This window comes from Triticum urartu, chromosome 2 (assembly GCF_003073215.2).
Source record: "Triticum urartu cultivar G1812 chromosome 2, Tu2.1, whole genome shotgun sequence".
Taxonomy (NCBI): Eukaryota; Viridiplantae; Streptophyta; class Magnoliopsida; order Poales; family Poaceae; genus Triticum; species Triticum urartu.
The window spans coordinates 381260696-381275764 of record NC_053023.1 but is presented as its reverse complement, the minus strand read 5'-3'; positions in this window follow the sequence as shown (position 1 = coordinate 381275764).

Genomic DNA, 15069 nt, shown 5'->3' with positions numbered 1-15069 from the left:
ACCGTCATCGAAACGTTAAGCGTGCGGACCCTACGGGTTCGAGAACTATGTAGACATGACCGATACACGTCTCCGGTCAATAACCAACAGCGGAACCTGGATGCTCATATTGGCTCCCACATATTCTATGAAGATCTTTATCGGTCAGACCGCATAACAACATACGTTGTTCCCTTTGTCATCGGTATGTTACTTGCCCGAGATTCGATCGTCGGTATCTCAATACCTAGTTCAATCTCGTTACCGGCAAGTCTCTTTACTCGTTTCGTAATACATCATCCCGCAACTAACTCATTAGTTGCAATGCTTGCAAGGCTTAAGTGATGTGCATTACCGAGAGGGCCCAGAGATACCTCTCCGACAATGGAGTGACAAATCCTAATCTCGAAATACGCCAACCCAACAAGTACCTTCGGAGACACCTGTAGAGCACCTTTATAATCACCCAGTTACGTTGTGACATTTGGTAGCACACAAAGTGTTCCTCCGGTAAACGGGAGTTACATAATCTCATAGTCATAGGAACATGTATAAGTCATGAATAAAGCAACAACAACAAACTAAATGATCAAGTGCTAAGCTAACGGAATGGGTCAAGTCAATCACATCATTCTACTAATGATGTGACCCCGTTAATCAAATGAAAACTCATGTCTATGGTTAGGAAACATAACCATCTTCGATTAACGAGCTAGTCAAGTAGAGGCATACTAGTGACACTCTCTTTGTCTATGTATTCACACATGCATTATGTTTCCGGTTAATACAATTCTAGCATGAATAACAAACATTTATCATGATATAAGGAAATAAATAATAACTTTATTATTGCCTCTAGGTCATATTTCCTTCAGTCTCCCACTTGCACTAGAGTCAATAATCTAGTTCACATTGCCATGTGATCAATAGTTCACATCTTTATGTGGTTAACACCCATAGTTCACATCGACATGTGACCAACACCCAAAGGGTTTACTAGAGTCAGTAATCTAGTTCACATCGCTATGTGATTAACACCCAAAGAGTACTAAGGTGTGATCATGTTTTGCTTGTGAGATAATTTTAGTCAACGGGTCTGTCACATTCAGATCCGTAAGTATTTTGCAAATTTTATGTCTACAATGCTCTGCACGGAGCTACTCTAGCTAATTGATCCCACTTTCAATATGTATCCAGATTGAGATTTAGAGTCATCTGGATCAGTGTCAAAATTTGCATCGACGTAACCCTTTACGACGAACCTTTTTGTCACCTCCATAATCGAGAAACATATCCTTATTCCACTAAGGATAATTTTGACCGCTGTCGAGTGATCTACTCCTAGATCACTATTGTAATCCCTTGCCAAAAACAGTGTAGGGTATACAATGGATCTGGTACACATCATGGCATATTTTATAGAACCTATGGCCAAGGCATAGGGAATGACTTTCATTCTCTTTCTATCTTCTGCCGTGGTCGGGCTTTGAGTCTTACTCAGTTTCACACCTTGTAACACAGGCAAGAACTCTTTCTTTGACTGTTCCATTTTGAACTACTTCAAAATCTTGTCAAGGTATGTACTCATTGAAAAACTTATCAAGCGTCTTGATCTATGTCCATAGATCTTGATGTTCAATATGTAAGCAGCTTCACCGAGGTCTTTCTTTGAAAAACTCCTTTCAAACACTCCTTTATGCTTTGCAGAATAATTCTACATTATCTTCGATCAACAATATGTCATTCACATATACTTATCAGAAATGTTGTAGTGCTCCCACTCACTTTCTTGTAAATACAGGCTTCACCGCAAGTCTGTATAAAACTATATGCTTTGATCAACTTATCAAAGCGTATATTCCAACTCCGAGATGCTTGCACCAGTCCATAGATGGATCGCTGGAGCTTGCATATTTTGTTAGTACCTTTAGGATTGACAAAACCTTCTGGTTGCATCATATACAACTCTTCTTTAATAAATCCATTAAGGAATGCAGTTTTGTTTTATCCATTTGCCAAATTTCATAAAACGCGGCAATTTCTAACATGATTCGGACAAACTTAAGCATAGATACGAGTGAGAAACTCTCATCATAGTCAACACCTTGAACTTGTCGAAAAACTTTTTTTTGATAATTCTAGCTTTGTAGATAGTAACACTACTATCAGTGTCCGTCTTCTTCTTGAAGATCCATTTAATCTCAATGGCTCGCCGATCATTGGGTAAGTCAATCAAAGTCCATACTTTGTTCTCAATCATGGATCTCATCTCAGATTTCATGGCCTCAAGCCATTTCGCGGAATCTGGGCTCATCATCGCTTCCTCATAGTTCGTAGGCTCGTCATAGTCAAGTAACATGACCTCCAGAATAGGATTACCATACCACTCTGGTGCGGATCTCACTCTGGTTTACCTACGAGGTTTTGGTAGTAACTTGATCTGAAGTTACATGATCATCATCATTAGCTTCCTCACTAATTGGTGTAGTAGTCACAGGAACAGCTTTCTGTGATGAACTACTTTCCAATAAGGGAGTAGGTACAGTTACCTCATCAAGTTCTACTTTCCTCCCACTCACTTCTTTCGAGAGAAACTCCTTCTCTAGAAAGGATCCATTCTTAGCAACGAATGTCTTGCCTTCGGATCTGTGATAGAAGGTGTACCCAACAGTCTCCTTTGGGTATCCTATGAAGACGCACTTCTCCGACTTGGGTTTGAGCTTTATCAAGATGAAACTTTTTCACATAAGCATCGCAACTCCAAACTTTAAGAAATGACAGCTTAGGTTTCTTTCTAAACCACAGTTCATATGGTGTCGTCTCAACGGATTTAGATGGTGCCCTTTTTAATGTGAATGCAGCTGTCTCTAATGCATAACCCCAAAACGATAGTGGTAAATCGGTAAGAGACATCGTGGATTGCACCATATCTAATAAAGTACGGTTACGATGTTCGGACACACCATTATACTGTGGTGTTCCAGGTGGCGTGAGTAGTGAAACTATTTCACATTGTTTTAACTGAAGGCCAAAACTCGTAACTCAAATATTTTACTTCTGTGATCATATCGTAGAATTTTTTATTTTTGTTACGATGATTATCCACTTCACTCTGAAATTCTTTGAACTTTTCAAATGTTTCAGACTTGTATTTCGTCAAGTAGATATACTCATATCTGCTCAAATCATCTGAAGATCAGAAAATAATGATACATGACGCGAGCCTCAATATTCATCGGACCACATGCATCAGTATGTATGATTTCCAACAAATCTGTTGCTCGCTCCATTGTTCCGGAGAACAGAGTCTTAGTCATCTTGCCCATGAGGTATGGTTCGCAAGCATCAACTGATTCATAATCAAGTGATTCCAAAAGCCCATCAGCATGGATTTTCTTCATGCGCTTTACACCATTATGATCCAAACGGTAGTGCCACAAACAAGTTGCACTATCATTATTAACTTTGCATCTTTTGGCTTCAATATTATGAATATGTGTATCACTACGATCGAGATCCAACAAACCATTTTCATTGGGTGTATGACCATAGAAGGTTTTATTCATGTAAACAGAACAACAATTGTTCTTTAACTTACATGAATAACCGTATTGCAGTAAACATGATCCAATCATATTCATGCTCAACGCAAACACTAAATAAAATTTATTTTAGGTTCAACACTAATCCCGAAAGTATAGGGAGTGTGCGATGATGATCATATCAATCTTGGAACTACTTCCAACACACATCATCACTTCACCCTTAACTAGTCTATGTTCATTCTGCAACTCCCGTTTCGAGTTACTACTCTTAGCAACTGAACTAGTATCGAATACTGAGGAGTTGCTATAAACACTAGTAAAGTACACATCAATAACATGTATATCAAATATACCTTTGTTCACTTTGCCATCCTTCTTATCCGCCAAATACTTGGGGCAGTTCTGCTTCCAGTGACCAGTCCCTTTGCAGTAGAAGCACTTAGTCTCAGGCTTAGGTCCAGACTTGGGCTTCTTCACTTGAGCAGCAACTTGCTTGCCGTTCTTCTTGAAGTTCCCCTTCTTCCCTTTGCCCTTTTCTTGAAACTAGTGGTCTTGTCAACCATCAACACTTGATGTTTTTCTTGATTTCTACCTTCGTCGATTTCAACATCACGAAGAGCTTGGGAATCGTTTCCGTTATCCCTTGCATATTATAGTTCATCACGAAGTTCTACTAATTTGGTGATGGTGACTAGAGAATTCTGTCAATCACTATCTTATCTGGAAGATTAACTCCCATTTGATTCAAGTGATTGTAGTACCCAGACGATCTGAGCACATGCTCACTGCTTGAGCTATTCTCCTCCATCTTTTAGCTACAGAACTTGTTGGAGATTTCATATCTCTCAACTCGGGTATTTGCTTGAAACATTAACTTCAACTCCTGGAACATCTCATATGGTCCATGACGTTCAAAACGTCTTTGAAGTCCCGATTCTAAGCCGTTAAGCATGGTGCACTAAACTATCAAGTAGTCATCATATTGAGCTAGCCAAACGTTCATAACGTCTGCATCTGCTCCTGCAATAGGTCTGTTACCTAGTGGTGCATCAAGGACATAATTCTTCTGTGTAGCAATGAGGATAATCCTCAGATCACGGATCCAATCCGTATCATTGCTAATAACATCTTTCAACTTAGTTTTCTCTAGGAACATAATAAAACAGGGGAGCTAAACGCGAGCAATTGATCTACAACATAGATATGCTAATACTACCAGGACTAAGTTCATGATAAATTAAAGTTCAATTAATATTATTTAAGAACTCGCACTTAGAAAGACATCCCTCTAATCCTCTAAGTGATCACGTGATCCAAATCAACTAAACCATAGCCGATCATCACGTGAAATGGAGTAGCTTTCAATGGTGAACATCAATATGTTGATCATATCTACTATATGATTCACGCTCGACCTTTCGGTCTCAGTGTCCCGAGGCCATATCTACATATGCTAGGCTCGTCAAGTTTAACCTGAGTATTCTGCGTGTGCAAAACTGGCTTGCACCCGTTGTAGATGGACGTAGAGCTTATCACACCCGATCATCACGTGGTGTCTGGGCACGATGAACTTTGGCAATGGTACATACTCAGGGAGAACACTTTTATCTTGAAATTTAGTGAGAGATCATCTTATAATGCTACCGTCAATCAAAGCAAGATAAGATGCATAAAAGATAAACATCACATGCAATCAATATAAGTGATATGATATGGCCATCATCATCTTGTGCTTGTGATCTCCATCTCCGAAGCACCGTCATGATCACCATCGTCACCGGCGCGACACCTTGATCTCCATCGTAGCATCGTTGTCGTGTCGCCAACTTTATGCTTCTACGGCTATCACCACCGCTTAGTGATAAAGTAAAGCATTACAGGGCGATTGCATTGCATACAATAAAGTGACAACCATATGGCTCCTGCCAGTTGCCGATAACTCGGTTACAAAACATGATCATCTCATACAATAAAATTTAGCATCATGCCTTGACCATATCACATCACAACATGCCCTGCAAAAACAAGTTAGACGTCCTCTACTTTGTTGTTGCAAGTTTTACGTGGCTGCTATGGGTATAGCAAGAACCGTTCTTACCTACGCATCAAAACCACCACGATAGTTTGTCAAGTTGATGCTGTTTTAACATTTGCAAGGACCGCGCGTAGCCACACTCGGTTCAACTAAAGTTGGAGAAACTGACACCCGCCAGCCACCTATGTGCAAAGTACGTCGGTAGAACCAGTCTCGCGTAAGCGTACGCATAATGTCGGTCCGGGGCCGCTTCATCCAACAATACCGCCGAACCAAAGTATGACATGCTGGTAAGCAGTATGACTTATATCTCCCACAACTCACTTGTGTTCTACTCGTGCATATAACATCAACGCATAAAACCTGGCTCGGATGCCACTATTGGGGAACGTAGTAATTTCAAAAAATTTCCTACGCACACGCAAGATCATGGTGATGCATAGCAACGAGAGGGGAGAGTGTTGTCTACGTACCCTCATAGACCAAAAGCGGAAGTGTTAGCACAACGCGGTTGATGTAGTCGTATCACTGGTTCGGCTTCGGCGTGAGGCTGCCGTCGCCGCAGGGCCTGGCCAGTGGTGGGAGTAGTAGGGGCGGTGAGGCCTCCACGGCATCACAGCCGGCCACGGGAGACAGGAGCACGCGGCATGACCGACGCTACTTTCGGCAGCTGGAGCAAGAAGACCAGAGGTTGAAGAAGCACTACGGCCGTTGGATGGACATCGTACGGTCACTGGAGCTAGAATCGTTCATATTGACTAAGTTGACAAAGCCCTCCGTCTGCGTCAACTTAGTAGGCCCACAAGTCAGCCTCCCATATGGCGGGTCCCAGCTAGCAGGGGGAGTATTCATCTTTTTTTGCGTAATAAGGAAGCACTTCCTTGCGTGCGGAGATATAGCTGGTGGGTTCGAGCTGTCAGCGGCGGGAACGTTTTTTTCGCGAAATATAGAGGCCCTTCCGGTGGGTCCTAGATGTCAGGTGGAGGAATCATTATTTTGCGCATAATAAGGAGGCATTTTCTTGTGTGCGGCCGTGGACCCGGCTGTCAGCCTCTCCACGTACAGTCCACTTCCGATGGATGTCGTTCATTGACCACGTTGACCACGCCGTGCTGAGCGCATCCAAGCTGGTGGACGACGGCGAGGCCCCGGACAGCAACGAGCCAGAGATGGGAAGACGCGGGAGTGGAGTCGTAGACAGAGAGGTGTACGAAGGTTAACTGGTTCTGGTGCGGTGTGGTTCGGCAGTCGGTGGAGAAGAACAGGAGGTGTGGAGGGGTGGCCTGGCCAGCGGTGGGGTAGCGCTTCACAGCGAAGCGTACTAAGTAGAGCTGCTAGCAGGAGGAGGCAGGAGCAAGTGGTCCTGGCGGCGCTGGAGGAAGAAGATGATAGATTGAAGATGGATGCCAGTCGTTGGATGTAAATCCAACGGCTAACAATGTCAGAATCATTTGTTAACTAAGTTGACAACGACTTGCGTTGGCTTCGACGTATTGGCCCACATTTCAGCCTCCAAAAATGTGGCACGTATTCAACCCATTTTTCAGAATTTACAGTCAATTTGATCTCTCTTTTTTAGAATTACAGTCCATTTGCTGGGTTAGGTGAACAAATAATGTAGCATCCGTGCGGCCCATTTATTATTTTTCTAAAAAATTACAAGCCATTTGCACTTTCTCTAAATAGACGATTTTGATGGGCTGATTCTAATTATAATGTTGGGTTGGGCGCAACAATGTTATCAAAAAATAAACAAGAGTTGAGCATTTTGTTATAAATATATTTGAATAATAAGTGATTTATTATTACACTGGTCCTTAAATCTTACCAAGCTTTCGTACACAATCACCAGGATTTTCGTTGCCAAAAAAATCCAGGATGTATTGTTAAGGAATTATTTTTTAAAAGTTAATAAGATGTGGGATATTGTTTTCTTACATATGTAAGTATTTGTTAAATATATGATGACAATAATAATAATATATAATAACATATAAAATAATTTAAATATATATAATATAGTTAGAAGGGAAATATAAGTTGTACCAGGCGTTCCTATTCTTATATAGAAAAATAGAATAGACCTCTGTGTTTTCTTCCAAAAAAACATAAATTGGCTGCCGATGTTTCAGGAAAAATAAAACCTCGGATGGAAAGTCCATAGGCCAGTCGATACATGACGAATCTCAAGAAAATATAAACCGGCATGTCGTGGGCTGCGCATGTTAAAAAAGAAAGCCTAGATGGGGTAGCCCACAACCTAGTTGATACTTGCTGCCCCAGTGATAATAAATGATACCTGCCAGCTCCCCGGCTTCGTTGTGAATTTATCTCCTTTAGTAACTACATTGAAGCACCTAAAAAAATGTAACTATGTTGACAAACCCTTGGGCCCCAACGTCAATATAGTATTAGGAGGAAGTATTTTTTCAATGCGGCACTTGCTTGCGTACGGCCATAGACCCGGTGAGTCCCGACTGTCCGCCCCTCCACGTACAGTCCTCTCCAGATTCCTCTCATTTGTTCAGCATGTTCACAATGGCAGACAGCGGCGCCGCGGCGAGCGCACAAAGGCGCGGGAGGTGATCAGACCACCTGAGGCAGTGCCTTATTTGTAACAAAAGTACTGAACTAGCCCAGTGGTCAAGTGACACTACCCACAGCTGTGCCGCCCGGGTTCGATTCCACCTGATACAGGGCAAATATCTCCAAATTTTTTGCCTCTGCCATTATTGACATGTGGGTCCCCATTTTCATCTACTCACACCACGTCCAACACTTACCAAAACTTCGTCCCTCATTTTCTCTGTTTTTCGCACACTCGACATTGTGTGGGCATTTTGAAAGCATCATATCTTTTTGATTGTGCATCATATGAAGATGTGCTATGCATGAATGTTGATCAGCATGATGTTAACTGGCTGGTAGTTCCATTTTCAACCATGAATGAAACTTCCAACATGTTGTTATCCCTGTTTGAAAAGGCCATGTTAATATAAATGCTCTGCCTCTGAAAGTTGCAGTTTCTTATCTGAAACTGAACTTGTAGTTTCTTATCTGAAACTGAACTTGCAGTTTCTTATCTAAAACTGAAACTTGCAGTTTCTTCTCTGAGAATCATATTGTATGCACTTTTATACTCCTATGAAACAACATTTTTAAGTGCTAAAAATAGATCTCTAGAATTCATAAAATACTTCATATGCTCAATACTGCAAATCTGAAATTCAAAAGACTTTCATATCTGAAAGTACTCTCAAATTACAAACACAAAACACAATTCACAACCTGCAAATGATGACAACCATAAGCTCCTCCTGACAATTCACAACCTGCCTGACTATTGGGCTGGGTGGGGAGTCCCCTCCTATTCCTCGGTGACAGACAGCCACCCCATGAGACGATGTGAACAGCGAGGGAGCGGATGGCGGGGAAGCCTCGTCGGGCCAACTTCTTTTCTCATCTTGCAGTTGGCTTCGGTTGACGAAGACTCCACCGGCTCGCTCTGGCATGACACCCTCACAAACGGCACCCTATAGATGCTCGATCCTTCAATCTCTGGTGGATGCTCCATCCGGGATCGATACTCCCACCACCGCTGTTGGGTAACGTAGTAATTTCAAAATTTTCCTACGCACACGCAAGATCATGGTGATGCATAGCAACGAGAGGGGGGAGTGTGATCTACGTACCCTTGTAGACCGACAGCGGAAGCGTTAGCACAACGCGGTTGATGTAGTCATACGTCTTCACGGCTCGACCGATCAAGCACCGAAACTATGACACCTCCGAGTTTTAGCACACGTTCAGCTCGATGACGATCCCCGGACTCCGATCCAGCAAAGTGTCGGGGTAGAGTTCCGTCAGCACGACGTCGTGGTGACGATCTTGATGTACTACCGTTGCAGGGCTTCGCCTAAGCACCGCTACAATATTATCGAGGATTATGGTGGAAGGGGACATCGCACACGGCTAAGAATATGATCACGTGGATCAACTTGTGGGTCTAGGGGTGCCCCCTGCCCCCGTATATAAAGGAGCAAGGGGAGGAGGCCGGCTGGCCCCTATTGGCGCATCAGGAGGAGTCCTCCTCCTAGTAGTAGGAATCCTACTAGGAGGGGGAAGGAAGTGGGGAGGGAGAAGGAAAGGGGGGCGCCACCCCCCTCTCCTAGTCCAATTCGGACCAGGGGGAGGAGGCGCGCGGCCCACCCTAGCTGCCCCTCTCTCTCTCCACTAAGGCCCATATGGCCCATTACTTCTCCCGGTAGGGTTCCGGTAACCCTCCGGCTCTCCGGTTTTCTCCGAAATCACCTGGAACACTTCCGGTGTCCGAATATAGCCGTCTAATATATCAATCTTATGTCTCGACCATTTTGAGACTCCTTGTTATGTCCATGATCACATCTGGGACTCCGAACTAACTTCGGTACATCAAAACTCATAAACTCATAATATAACTGTCATCGAAACCTTAAGCGTGCGGACCCTACGGGTTCGAGAACAATGTAGACATGACCGAGACACGTCTCCGGTCAATAACCAATAGCGGAACCTTGATGCTCATATTGGCTCCTATATTCTACGAAGATCTTTATCGGTCAGACCGCATAACAACATACGTTGTTCCCTTTGTCATCGGTATTTTACTTGCCCAAGATTCGATCGTCGGTATCTCAATACCTAGTTCAATCTCGTTACCGACAAGTCTCTTTACTCGTTTCGTAATACATCATCTCGCAACTAACTCATTAGTTGAAATGCTTGCAAGGCTTATGTGATGTGCATTACCAAGAGGGCCCAGAGATACCTCTCCGACAATCGGAGTGACAAATCCTAATCTCGAAATACGCCAACCCAACATGTACCTTTGGAGACACCTGTAAAGCTCCTTTATAATCACCCAGTTACGTTGTGACGTTTGGTAGCACACAAAGTGTTCCTCCGGCAATCAGGAGTTGCATAATCTCATAGTCATAGGAACATGTATAAGTCATGAAGAAAGCAATAGCAACATACTAAACGGTCGGGTGCTAAGCTAATGGAATGGGTCATGTCAATCACATCATTCTCCTAATAATGTGATCCCGTTAATCAAATGACAACACATGTCTATGGTTAGGAAACATAACCATCTTTGATTAATGAGCTAGTCAAGTAGAGGCATACTAGTGACGTTTGGTTTGTCTATGTATTCACACAAGTATTATGTTTCCGGATAATACAATTCTAGCATGAATAATAAACATTTATCATGATATAAGGAAATAAAATAATAACATTATTATTGCCTCTAGGGCATATTTCCTTCAGTCTCCCACTTGCACTAGAGTCAATAATCTAGATTACACAGTAATGATTCTAACACCCATGGAGCTTTGGTGCTGATCATGTTTTGTTCGTGGAAGAGGCTTAGTCAATGGGTCTGCTATATTCAGATCCGTATGTATCTTGCAAATCTCTATGTCTCCCACCTGGACTAGATCCCGGATGGAATTGAAGCGTCTCTTGATGTGCTTGGTTCTCTTGTGAAATCTGGATTCCTTTGCCAAGGCAATTGCACCAGTATTGTCACAAAAGATTTTCATTGGACCCGATGCACTAGGTATGACTCCTAGATCGGATATGAACTCCTTCATCCAGACTCCTTTGTTTGCTGCTTCCGAAGCAGCTATGTACTCCGCTTCACATGTAGATCCCACCACAATGCTTTGTTTAGAACTGCACCAACTGACAGCTCCACCGTTTAATGTAAACACGTATCCGGTTTGCGATTTAAAATCGTCCGGATCAGTGTCAAAGCTTGCATCAACGTAACCATTTACGATGAGCTCTTTGTCACCTCCATATATGAGAAACATATCCTTAGTCCTTTTCAGGTATTTCAGGATTGACCGCTGTCCAGTGATCCACTCCTGGATTACTTTGGTACCTGCCTGCTAGACTTATAGCAAGACATACATCAGGTCTGGTACACAACATTGCATACATGATAGAGCCTATGACTGAAGCATAGGGAACATCTTTAATTTTCTCTCTATCTTCTGCATTGGTCGGGCATTGAGTCTTACTCAATTTTACACCTTGTAACCCAGGCAAGAATCCTTTCTTTGCTTGATCCATTTTGAACTTTTTCAAAACTTTGTCAAGGTATGTGCTTTGTGAAAGTCCAATTAAGCGTCTTGATCTGTCTCTATAGATCTTAATGCCTAATATGTAAGCAGCTTCACCGAGGTCTTTCATTGAAAAACTCTTATTCAAGTATCCCTTTATGCTATCCAGAAATTCTATATCATTTCCGATTAGTAATATGTCATCTACATATAATATCAGAAATGCTACAGAGCTCCCACTCACTTTCTTGTAAATACAGGCTTCTCCAAAAGTCTGTACAAAACCAAATGCTTTGATCACACTATCAAAGCGTTTATTCCAACTCCGAGAGGCTTGCACCAGTCCATAAATGGATCGCTGGAGCTTGCACACTTTGTTAGCTCCCTTTGGATCGACAAAACCTTCCGGTTGCATCATATACAACTCTTCTTGCAGAAATCCATTCAGGAATGCAGTTTTGACATCCTACTGCCAAATTTCATAATCATAAAATGCGGCAATTGCTAACATGATTCGGACAGACTTAAGCATCGCTACGGGTGAGAAGGTCTCATCATAGTCAATCCCTTGAACTTGTCGAAAACCTTTTGCGACAAGTCGAGCTTTGTATACAGTAACATTACCATCAACGTCAGTCTTCTTCTTAAAGATCCATTTATTCTCAACTGCTTGCCGATCATTGGGTAAGTCAACCAAAGTCCATACTTTGTTCTCATACATGGATCCCATCTCAGATTTCATGGCTTCAAGCCATTTTGCGGAATCTGGGCTCACCATCGCTTCTCCATAGTTCGTAGGTTCATCATGATCTAGTAGCATGACTTCCAGAATAGGATTACCGTACCACTCTGGTGCAGATCTTACTCTGGTTGATCTACGAGGTTCAGTAGTATCTTGTTCTGAAGCTTCATGATCATCATCATTAGCTTCCTCACTAATTGGTGTAGGTGTCATAGAAACTGGTTTCTGTGATGTACTACTTTTCAATAATGGAGCAGGTACAGTTACCTCATCAAGTTCTACTTTCCTCCCACTCACTTCTTTCGAGAGAAACTCCTTCTCTAGATAGTTTCCGAATTTAGCAACAAAAGTTTTGCCTTCGGATCTGTGATAGAAGGTGTATCCAATAGTTTCCTTTGGATATCCTATGAAGACACATTTCTCCGATTTGGGTTCGAGCTTATCAGGTTGAAGCTTTTTCACATAAGCATCGCAACCCCAAACTTTCAGAAACGACAACTTTGGTTTCTTGCCAAACCATAGTTCATAAGGCGTCGTCTCAATGGATTTTGATGGTGCCCTATTTAACGTGAATGTGGCCGTCTCTAGAGGATAACCCCAAAACGATAGCGGTAAATCAGTAAGAGACATCATAGATCGCACCATATCTAGTAAAGTACGATTACGACGTTCAGACACACCATTACGCTGTGGTGTTCCGGGTGGCGTGAGTTGCGAAACTATTCCGCATTGTTTCAAATGTACACCAAACTCGTAACTCAAATATTCTCCTCCACGATCAGATCGCAGGAATTTTATTTTCTTGTTACGATGATTTTCAACTTCACTCTGAAATTCTTTGAACTTTTCAAATGTTTCAGACTTATGTTTCATTAAGTAGATATACCCATATCTGCTTAAGTCATCTGTGAAGGTGAGAAAATAACGATATCCGCCACGAGCCTCAACATTCATCGGACCACATACATCTGTATGTATGATTTCCAACAAATCTGTTGCTCTCTCCATAGTACCGGAGAACGGTGTTTTTTTCATCTTACCCATAAGTCACGGTTCGCAAGTACCAAGTGATTCATAATCAAGTAGTTCCAAAAGCCCATCAGTATGGAGTTTCTTCATGCGCTTTACACCGATATGACCCAAACGGCAGTGCCACAATTGCACTATCATTATCAACTCTGCATCTTTTGGTTTCAACATTATGAATATGTCTGTCACTACTATCGAGATTTAATAAGAATAGACCACTCTTTAAGGATGCATGACCATAAAAGATATTACTCATATAAATAGAACAACCATTATTCTCTGATTTAAATGAATAACCGTCTCGCATCAAACAAGATCCAGATATAATGTTCATGCTTAACGCTGGCACCAAATAACAATTATTTAGGTCTAATACTAATCCCGAAGGTAGATGTAGAGGTAGCGTGCCGACCGCGATCACATCAACTTTGGAACCATTTCCCACGCGCATCGTCACCTCGTCCTTAGCCAATCTTCGCTTAATCTGTAGTCCCTGTTTCGAGTTGCAAATGTTAGCAACAGAACTAGTATCAAATACCCAGGTGCTACTGCGAGCATTAGTAAGGTACACATCAATAACATGTATATCACATATACCTTTGTTCACCTTGCCATCCTTCTTATCCGCCAAATACTTGGGGCAGTTCCGCTTCCAGTGACCAGTCTGCTTGCAGTAGAAGCACTCAGTTTCAGGCTTAGGTCCAGGTTTGGGTTTCTTCTCTTGAGTAGCAACTTGCTTGCTGTTCTTTTTGAAGTTCCCCTTCTTCTTCCCTTTGCCCTTTTTCTTGAAACTAGTGGTCTTATTGACCATCAACACTTGATGCTCCTTCTTGATTTCTACCTCCGTAGCTTTTAGCATTGCGAAGAGCTCGGGAATAGTCTTATTCATCCCTTGCATATTATAGTTCATCATGAAGCTCTTGTAGCTTGGTGGCAGTGACTGGAGAATTCTGTCAATGACGCAATCATCTGGAAGATTAACTCCCAATTGAATCAAGTGATTATTATACCCGGACATTTTGAGTATATGCTCACTGACAGAACTGTTCTCCTCCATCTTGCAGCTATAGAACTTATTGGAGACTTCATATCTCTCAATCCGGGCATTTGCTTGAAATATTAACTTCAACTCCTGGAACATCTCATATGCTCCATGACATTCAAAACGTCGTTGAAGTCTCGATTCTAAGCCGTAAAGCACGGCACACTGAACTATCGAGTAGTCATCAGTTTTGCTCTGCCAGACGTTCATAACATCTGGTGTTGCTCTAGCAGCAGGCCTGGCACCCAGCGGTGCTTCCAGGACGTAATTCTTCTGTGCAGCAATGAGGATAATCCTCAAGTTACGGACCCAGTCCGTGTAATTGCTACCATCATCTTTCAACTTTGCTTTCTCAAGGAACGTATTAAAATTCAACGGAACAATAGCACAGGCCATCTATCTACAATCAAACATAAACAAGCAAGATACTATCAGGTACTAAGTTCATGATAATTTTAGGTTCAATTAGTCATATTACTAAAGAACTCCCACTTAGATAGACATACCTCTAATCCTCTAAGTGATTACGTGATCCAAATCAACTAAACCATGTCCGATCATCACGTGAGATGGAGTAGTTTCATTGG